The sequence below is a fragment of the Monopterus albus genome, unplaced genomic scaffold (genome assembly GCF_001952655.1).
Source record: "Monopterus albus unplaced genomic scaffold, M_albus_1.0 scaffold336.1, whole genome shotgun sequence".
NCBI lineage: Eukaryota > Metazoa > Chordata > Actinopteri > Synbranchiformes > Synbranchidae > Monopterus > Monopterus albus.
In genome coordinates this window covers 217,456-227,758 of record NW_018128216.1, presented here as the reverse complement: position 1 = coordinate 227,758, position 10,303 = coordinate 217,456, and the positions used below count along the sequence as shown (strand labels likewise).

Here is a 10,303-nt window from a genome sequence, read left to right as displayed (position 1 = left end):
TCTTGGACACAAAGGTCAAGGTCACTGACCTCACATCTGCCCCAGTTCTGTGAATTTGACTGGGTGGCAGGGGCATACAACCATGAAGCAGTAATTCTGGTTTTGATGGAGCTAACTGGCTTAATTTTGGTAACAGTACCTGAAAGGTGAAGTGCCAGGCATTGGTGTCAACTCCACTAATTTTTTAAGACATTACATTTTTTTTACATTATGCCGTTACCTTTGTATTCATATTATTATTTGTTAGACACAATTTATTTAATATTAATGAACTCTCCATTCTCGTTTTTCACACTTTAAAATAAAGGCTTAATGTTTGATGTCTTTACAGGGGGAGTATGGAGAAGGAGGGTCAGGACCAGAACCCAGGCACCACCCAGAAAGAGGAGGAGTGAGCAGCTGAGGAAGAAGGAATCCTATGGTTGGTAAAGGGTTTTTAGCCAAACTTCAGTTGGTTTAATATGAGATAAAATTTTAATGATATCATGTGGAAGTAGAAGACCAGACAACTTCAAAAAATGTAAAAAAAAAAAAAAAAAAAAAAAAAAAAAAAAAAAGAACAAAACATAGGCTAAATCTAAATACTGGGCAGTTGTTGCTCAGGTGGAATAGTGGGTCATCTCCTAACCAGAGAATTGGTGGTTTAATTCCTGGCTTCTTCAGTCCATATGTCGAAGTGTCCTTGAGTAAGAGGCAAAACCCCAAGTTGCTTCCGGTGAATGGGGCACTGGTGTGTGTGTGTGTGTGTGTGTGCACACGCGTGTGTTTATGTATACTTTGGAGTGTGAATGGACAAATAATGCGAAAAGCACTTTGAGTGTGTTGCAATGCCATAGAATAGCATGATACAAGAATAAATGCATTACCATTTACCAGCTAAGAAAAGGTATTAAATACTATATGTAGCAGTAGAAATAGTAACTAAAGTGTACAGAGAAACAAATAAGTGAAAAATTAAAAAGAATAAATACAAATATTGCCCTTAAAGGAATGAAATTGGATGGTTAGTAAAGTACTTTGTTGCAGTGTCATCTATCACCGTATTTGCTACTTCTACTAGACTAGAGATGGTCGAAGTATGGGAGTATTTTCTTTATGTGCTAAAGAGAAGATGAGTGAATGTCAGTTTTGTTCAGTAATTAAATAAGAACTTTCTGACCAATCAGGTTTCAACCAAAATCCTTAAACTTCTCTTCCTGACTTGGGGTTTCTATACATCTCACCTCATACAAAACATCGGCACAGTTCCTCTGTGTGTGTGTCTCCCAGGAGAACAAAATCCCACAGCTCACACTGACCTCATTGTAAAAATAGCTCTGCCACTCCATCAGTGTTTGTACTGGATCTAACATGAGATTAAAATGACTTGTGCAAGTTCTTTGAGGTTTCCACTGCACATATCGTTACCAGTCTGGGCATAATCTGGAATCATAAGATTTCTTATAATGATGAGACATCTCTGAGTAACATTAAAGGCTGTGTTTGAATGGTCTGTTGACATCTCATGGTAAGGTGGTAAGGTAGGTGCTACCTTACCACCCTATTTCATTTCACTTCACCCTATTTCTTTGGGCTTCCTCTTCTTTTCTACATTATGGTCCAAGGCCGACTTTGGTTTCACAAATCTTTTGAAATAATTACTGTTTTGAAAGGGAAAAAAACATTTCTTTATGAAATTTTATTTAGCCCAAAAAAATTGACTGCATTTTTACTCTTAAGTAAAGCCATGATTTACATTTACAGTTAAACACAGTAGTGTAGACATTTAAACTAGAGGACCAAATTACTGGATTTTCTCTGAAATAGTGAGGTGACTGTGGTGCAATAAACACTACACACCAGGAACAGGATTACTTGATAGTACTATAAAAGCTCAGTCTTAGTGAAGCAAGTCTAAAGTCTGAATCAAATGAGAAGTTTCCATAAGCAAAGTGCTTTTGATGCTGATGCATTATTTTAACATTTTCATTTCCTTTTGGCCCAGTAAGGTTTTTTGTATGCATGTACATAAGCATTGGATTTTGTGCTCGCTTGTGTTTTTGGGGGGGCCAAATAAACTAAACTAACCATAGCTATTCTACATTACCTTCTCACCTGCATGTCTTGCAGCTTATTACCCCAGAAAGGCCATCTTATATTAAATGATAACAATCTGCCTTGCATTGGCCTGCTTTCAGAAGCACACCTCAACAGGAGAACAGTTGGGTTTATCTACATAATCTTTTGATCTTGCACCAGGTCTCTAGGAGCAGCCATCATTAAGGACGTTTGTATCTTACTCCCATCAGGGATGAAGCTCTACCACATGCTCCCTTCTCTGCTAGTGCCCTTCATTTCATCACTGCCAGTTCAAAGTCATCTGCCTTACTACTGCCCTTTGCTTCAGAGCGACCCTAACTTGGGTTGTAGACCAAAACCACTCGTCTTGTGCTTCACTTCTAAACTGATGTGCTTGCATCTGCGTTGTGTTGCCCTTGGGCTGAGTTACCTCTGCCACTATACCTTCCATCTCATCTCTTCTCCTCCCCACCTTGATGTTTATGTCTCTGGGCTCATCACATTGCTGAAAGTGTTCTAATTAGCACACAACACTATATTTACTCAGGTACTGACAGAAGGGGAGGGAGTTGAGAATGAAAGAGAGGGACGGGAAAAGGGAGAAAGAGACAGAAAGCCAGGAAGAGAAAGACAGAGGGGGAGGGCTGGGGACAGGAAGAGAGGGAGAAATGATTGAGAGAATCAAAGAGCTTTGAGACGCTTTCTCATAGCAAATGCAGGGGGTAATGATAGAAAGACACGATGAAGAAAGTGAAAGACAGAACTTCCATGCCTCCTCTCTGCCTTTTCCAGTGTTTCATCAGAGACGCAGAGTGCCTAAAATTAGCAAGTTGGCAGCATTTTTCCTTCCACTCAAAGCCCCTATTACAGTTGTCCCTTTGCATTGAGTGATCATTGCAGTGGGAAGCAGATGTTTTCTTAGCACCCCAGTCAAGATCATCATGCCGTCACGTTTCCATGGCAAGGCCAACAAACTGAAATTCTTTGCAGTCGTCATCTGTGCCAGTGTTTGTGTTCCTGAACAGGGGGTCTCCTTGTGTATATGTGTACCAGTGTGTTATAGCAGGCACTGCATGTTTGCAAGTAGAGTTGGAGGAACAGATTCCTATAGAGCTAGATCAAAATGGACTAGTCCTATTGTTTACCTCTGCAGGCAGTGCAACTTTGAGCATCTTTCCTCAGAGCTTTCCTGATTAAACACAGGTTATATGCTGTATCTAAGATTTTATAAATCTTTTGTGCAGTTTTCAATTAGGAATACACAATACAAATACTTCATTCAGACTTGCATTTGACTACTTGCAATACTGAGCACCAATACAAGTACTGTGTAATAATATTGTTACAGACTTTCAAAATGATCTTTCCACACAATTAGGGAATTCATTTCATTACTTTTAAGTCAAAGAAAGTCAAAAAAAGCAAAACATCCAGTCTCAGTTGACTGTGTTGTGAAAATGGAATGACAGGTTAAGAAGGATATTTCTTTACTGATTAATCTGCATCCACATGCAGGGCAGAGTAGCAGCATCCTAATTGGAATGGATTTTGTCCTTAGATTGGTTTTGCTCAGGTGACAGTGGATGACATATGGGTGTGCATGTGTCTGTGCACATGCCATGAATATCGTATGGTGCTGTAATGTTCTCTCCCACAGCCCCTTTCCACCATTTGTTGTGTGTTGAAAAGGTAAAAGCAGCAGCTGGATGCTACTAAATTGCCAGTCATTATAAGCGCGTGCATGTGTGTGTGCGTGTGCGCACGCGTGCGCTTGTGCCCACGTTTTTGCCCTCTCATTAAGCACAGCTCTGGGGATGAAACGAGGACCTCTGATTTAATTTTCCCCATGACTGCCTTTGCTCCACACCCTAACTCCTCTGCATACACACATATACACCTTAGGCTGGAGCGCAAAGATGAGCAGTTAGCATGCAGGAAGAAGCAGCAATATCTCAGAAAATGTCACGGTTTCACAGTATTATGGTATTACAGAATTACTATTTTATCAGCTACAATGACCCTCAAAAGAATGAAAAAATGTTTTTTTTATTGCAAGTGACTGCCAGCTGAAAGTGAATTGCAGAGCTAGATTGACCCTAAAGAATAAACAGTTATACGGTATTGTTCAAAATAATAGCAGTACAATGTGACTAACCAGAATAATCCAGGTTTTTAGTATATTTTTTATTGCTACATGGCAAACAAGTTACCAGTAGGTGCAGTAGATTCTCAGAAAGCAAACAAGACCCAGCATTCATGATATGCACGCTCTTAAGGCTGTGCAATTGGGCAATTAGTTGAAAGGGGTGTGTTAAAAAAATAGCAGTGTGGCATTCAATCAGTGAGGTCATCAATTTTGTGAAATAACAGGTGTGAATCAGGTGGCCCCTATTTAAGGATGAAGCCAGCACTTGTTGAACATGCATTTGAAAGCCTGAGGAAAATGGGTCGTTCAAGACATTGTTCAGAAGAACAGCGTACTTTGATTAAAAAGTTGATTGGAGAGGGGAAAACCTATAAAGAGGTGCAAAAAATTATAGGCTGTTCAGCTAAAATGATCTCCAATGCCTTAAAATGGAGAGCAAAACCAGAGAGACGTGGAAGAAAACGGAAGACAACCATCAAAATGGATCGAAGAATAACCAGAATGGCAAAGGCCCAGCCAATGATCAGCTCCAGGATGATCAAAGACAGTCTGGAGTTACCTGTAAGTACTGTGACAGTTAGAAGACGTCTGTGTGAAGCTAATCTATTTTCAAGAATCCCCCGCAAAGTCCCTCTGTTAAAAAAAAGGCACGTGCAGAAGAGGTTACAATTTGCCAAAGAACACGTCAACTGGCCTAAAGAGAAATGGAGGAACATTTTGTGGACTGATGAGAGTAAAATTGTTCTTTTTGGGTCCAAGGGCTACAGACAGTTTGTGAGACGACCCCCAAACTCTGAATTCAAGCCACAGTACACAGTGAAGACAGTGAAGCATGGTGGTGCAAGCATCATGATATGGGCATGTTTCTCCTACTATGGTGTTGGGCCTATTTATCGCATACCAGGGATCATGGATCAGTTTGCATATGTCAAAATACTTGAAGAGGTCATGTTGCCTTATGCTGAAGAGGACATGCCCTTGAAATGGTTGTTTCAACAAGACAATGACCCCAAACACACTAGTAAACGAGCAAAGTCTTGGTTCCAAACCAACAAAATTAATGTTATGGAGTGGCCAGCCCAATCCCCGGACCTTAATCCAATCGAGAACTTGTGGGGTGATATCAAAAATGCTGTTTCTGAAGCAAAACCAAGAAATGTAAATGAATTGTGGAATGTTGTTAAAGAATCATGGAGTGTAATAACAGCTGAAAGGTGCCACAAGTTGGTTGACTCCATGCCACACAGATGTGAAGCAGTTATAACAAACTGTGGTCATACAACTAAATATTAGTTTAGTGATTCACAGGATTGCTAAATCCTAGAAACAAAAACGTTTGTACAACATAGTTTTGTGTTTGTACAGTCAACGGCAGACACTGCTATTTTTTTGAACACACCCCTTTCAACTAATTGCCCAATTTCACAGCCTTAAGAGCGTGCATATCATGAATGCTGGGTCTTGTTTGCTTTCTGAGAATCTACTGCACCTACTGGTAACTTGTTTGCCATGTAGCAATAAAAAATATACTAAAAACCTGGATTATTCTGGTTAGTCACATTGTACTGCTATTATTTTGAACAATACTGTAAACATGATTTTTAAGAAGAGCATGTAAATATAACATGTTACAGTATATTACTAAAGCATGTTAGCCTGTATGTTATAACCAGTAGTAAAGGAAGTTATTCACATCCTTAAGTAAAAGTACTAATATCACACTGTAAAAGATCAAGAGCAAAGATTTTTATTGTCCATTCACTATTTGTGCAGGACGTACAGAAAATCGAAATACTGTTTCCCTCTCAACTAGTATTGAATACCATACTATTTAGAAAACTAAAATAGATAGATAAAACTAAACAGTACAACCTAATAGGCTATTACTCAAACCATGTACAATCGGGGACAGTAGTGCAGATAGTGTTAGATCGGCTCGAACACAGGAGTGAGCGAGTCACAAAAATATAACGGACCCAGGTGGCTGACTTCAGTGCAAGCAGTGCTAAGTTTAATTACAGTGAAATATAACAAGGAAATGAATAATCAGGTAGAAGTGGGACCGGGTGTGGAGCTGCAGAAGTGAATACAGTCAGTGGCTGAATGATGAGAAGACCGGGCTGCGAACGCTGGGACTCACTCCTGGGCTGGTCGTGGTGGAAAGTACTGAGGAAGAACAGAGTTTGTACATACAGTTAGTAGGAGACTGTGCATCGACCTGCGCGGTGGAGAAGGAGCCGGGTAGAGGAGGTCCGTGGTCCGGAGAAGCGACAGAGGCGAGGAGGAATGAAACAATGGAGCTAAAGACTGGAACAGAGCTAGGGCGACAAAGCGTGAAGATAATATACAGAAAATGAGAACGGGATACAAACGGGCCTGATAACGCTAGAAAGAACTGGCAGGGGAGTGAACGTAGAGCAGGGAATAAATAGGGAGAACTAATCAGGTGCAGCTGGTGGTAATCAGGGGATATGAAGCAGGTGTGTCGGATAACGTAATCAAGGTAAGGGAGCAAAAACAGAGTGAGGGGAGTGAGAAGGCAGGCGCAGCCGGGCAAACCTGACAGATAGTAACAAGAAGCTTGTCAGATGGTTATGAGATTAGTAGCCTACTCTGTTACAAGCAAGTCCAGCATTGAAAATCAGAATCAGCTTTATTGGCCAGGTGTGCCGGACACATGAGGAATTTGACTCTGGTATAGCGGCTCTCAATGTGCATGTACATGGTATTCCCATGCGAGGGGCAAGTAAACAGTAAACCAACATAAGGCTGTGTAGCATAACAAAATACAGTGAAACCTTGGATTGCTGAGCAAAGTCTACAGTAGAAGGCTAACACAGTGCTGACTGCCAGAGGAGGGAGCACAATGCTCTAAATAATTATCAAAATAGTTGCTGATTTATTGTAGGTACAGGACAGTGCAGCCAGACCAATCCTGTCTCTAGCCTACCTTCACTCACACAAGGGCAGTTCTGTCAGCCCCCTGGGGTCGGGAAAGTTTGTGTGTTTCTGGGGTCAGATTGGGATCAGTGCAAGTCCTGATGTAAATCAGAGAATAGCAAACAAACAGACAATGTGGAAAATTATTTTGACTGCATTTTATGACAGACATTTATACACGCGCATATTTTATTGTTTGGGAATAAAGTTATAAACAGGATGCATACTTTGATCTGCACAGAGGGACAGTGTTCTCGAAGGTCTTCATTTTTGGTAAATAATTCTGCATTATTGATTTAAATTTCGCTTTTGCTGGATGACGTTTGGTAATGGGCTATCAGCTTCCTTCTCTCTGCCACTTGTCCACTGCACATGTGCATGTAGCACGTGATGTCACGGGCAGTCAGGGAAGAAAGGTGCGGACACAGTTTTTTTTCTTCAGCAAGGGTAATAAGCAAATGTGCATGGTATGATAACCAGCCATTTTCATACCATGGTATACTGTGAAACCAATATACTGCTGCAACCCTACTCGGTGGTAAAGAAAATGGTACAATGTTGTTTCTTCTTGGACATCCATCCATAGTGAAAGATGGCCACTGGACACAGCTTCTCACAGCTGGCTGGCACCAACCCCCCATGATCTGCCATCTTATATAGCATAGATCATGGCCTTTGATCTAGGCTAAAACCGGGGGCAGCTTGGCCTCTGCAGGGTTTTTAGCCCTCCCTCCCCACATACAAACACACATGCGCATACACACACATTCCAGACCCCCTCTGTCTCCAGGCTCTATCTTTGATTCCCAGATGAACATTGCTCTCACCTACAAGGGAGATAACAAAACCCTACACTATTCCTGTCCCTGCTGTGCTTTCCTTTCTCAAACCACTTCAGGTTTAGATTTTTTTTTAAACTCACCACAAGAGAAAAAGAATCATCCTCTTTTCTTATTGTCTACTGTCCAGAGGCTGATGTTTTGTAGTCTATCTCTTCCAGAAAATAGGCTTAATGGTCTTGCATTTGGTTCCTGGCCACCATCTCCACATAGTGGGTACATGCTTTGACATTGCATGTGATGCACTCACCCTTCACTAAACTGCATTACTGAGCAACAATAGCCAGGTTGTTTTGCTTGGTGAAGACCATTGGTTTTGGCTAGACCTCCTCTTCATGTGACCCAGATCTAGGTTTGAGGGAGTGAGCTGTGATTTTTGTTTGCCTTAATAACATCTCATTCCATTCCAGGAGAATGCGTGGCCTGTCCCCACACTGCCCTTCTGCACAACCCTGATTTATTTCCAGAATAAACAAATCCTCACCTCTCATCTCACTGGCTTTACCTGATAATTGGTCACCCCCACCCTTTTTTCCCTTCTCCTTCTCCCCCACACTCTCACATTCACAACAGAAACCAGGTTTTTGTGTCACCCCAGCCCTGACCTCCGGCCCCAGTTAGATTAAAGTGGTTAGCGCTTAGAACCCCCAGTAGACTGAGTAGCATCTTTGACCTCCCCTTGTATTCCTCCCCTCGCATGCTGTTTTGATGTCTGTCTGAATGAACACAAGGCCAGTCAGATGTATGCAGTATTTAAAGGTAGAACAAGTTGCAGTTGAAGGCCTTTTAAACCACTGAAGCACCACCAAAGGTTGTCTGAAATATTCAGGCCACCGTAGGTGAGTTACAGTGGCTTTGTAGTGTTCAGACCATTTAATTTTGTGCACACTTTATTGTTATAGATTTAACTAATTAAATGTAATTGTTGCACATATGTATATACACAGTAACCCATAATTGCAAAGAAAACATTTTTGCTAATGAATTAAATTAATTTGGTTATTTATTAGTATTTAAACCATTTGTTATGGCACTTTAAGCTGAATTTAAGGTGTACCCTGTTTGATTGGATTCTCCTTAAGACACTGTGTCTCTTTAATTTGATTGGAGCCAGGTTCAGTTGATTTAGCATGATTATGTAAGAAACACACTTGTGTCTGAGTCAGTGTGCTCGTCAGATGAAAAACCAAGCCATGATCAGTTGAGCATGAAGTTACACACATTGTGTGGATGCTTTACAGCATCCACACTGTGATCTCCTGTTCTTTATTGTGTGGATGCTACAGCATGTGTGCTTGTATTTTTGTTATTTGTAACATTTATACTTTTTCAACTATTTAGCATTTTTTCAACGGTAGGACTGGATAAGTTTGACTTCTTCCTACTCCATTCAAACATGTATTAGGTGTAAGCAAACTGATTTTGAATTAGTATTGGTTGGATATGTGTAATCATGTGTGTTATTGTCATTTGTTCATTGTTCTGTTCTGTTCTGCATGTTTGAAAGAATAAATCAATCAATCAATCAATCAATCAATGGGAAAATTCTACTTCAGCATACTTTCAGGTGTTAAAATGTTCAGCATTTTCAGGGTAATTGTTCAGCATTACAGCATCCACATGCATTTTTGACAGGAAATGCATTTCTCTAGTTTATTATTATTATTGTGTGGATGCTGTGAGGCATCCACACAGCGAGAGCGGACGTTTTTTTCTGCTCCTCTTGTCTGTTCTGGGATTCTCATATCTGTTACATATTTTCTACACTTTCAAGTTTTGGAAAAGTCTACATCTTGAAATGGCTCCTAAAGGGAAAAGAGCAAATAGATCTGAAGCTGCTGAGGAAGGCGAAGTTGAAGAGAATTTTGCTGCGGACTTGTTGGAGCAGAAACGTCTTTTCACTGCGCTGGTGAATCAGCTCAGCGACAGTTTTAAGGGATTTGTGCAAATAATTATGGATACGAACAACAAGAGATTCGACGAAATGACCAGAGAGATACAGGAAATAAAATCGAGTCTGCAGTTTACTCAGCGTGAGGTCGACGCGATCAAAGTTAACATGGATGAGCAGTCAACGCAGATCAAAGCTACGAGAGACGGACTGTATGAAGCCTGTGATTTCCTGAAAGTTATGTCGGATAAGGTGGAATACTTGGAAGCACAAACCAAGCGGAAAAACTTGATATTTGCTGGAATTCAGGAGGCAGCCGGAGAGACCTGGAAGGATGCGGAGAGTAAAGTGAAGGAGGTTCTAAAGAACAAGTTGGACATACAGCAGGACACTGCGATGGAGAGAGCTCACAGAGTCGGGAAAGCCACC

The 10,303-nt window shown here is 40.9% G+C and overlaps 1 protein-coding gene across 6 annotated transcripts in view; it reads left to right on the top strand.

Moving 5' to 3' along the window:
* znf438 (zinc finger protein 438) overlaps positions 1 to 10,303 on the top strand; it is a 117,056-nt gene that overhangs the window by 64,740 nt on the left and 42,013 nt on the right. For all 6 annotated transcript variants that reach the window (XM_020624742.1, XM_020624737.1, XM_020624741.1 and 3 more), the window contains one exon: positions 332 to 421. The gene's annotated coding sequence lies outside the window, so the exon portion shown is untranslated. The remainder of the gene's footprint in view (positions 1 to 331; positions 422 to 10,303) is intronic.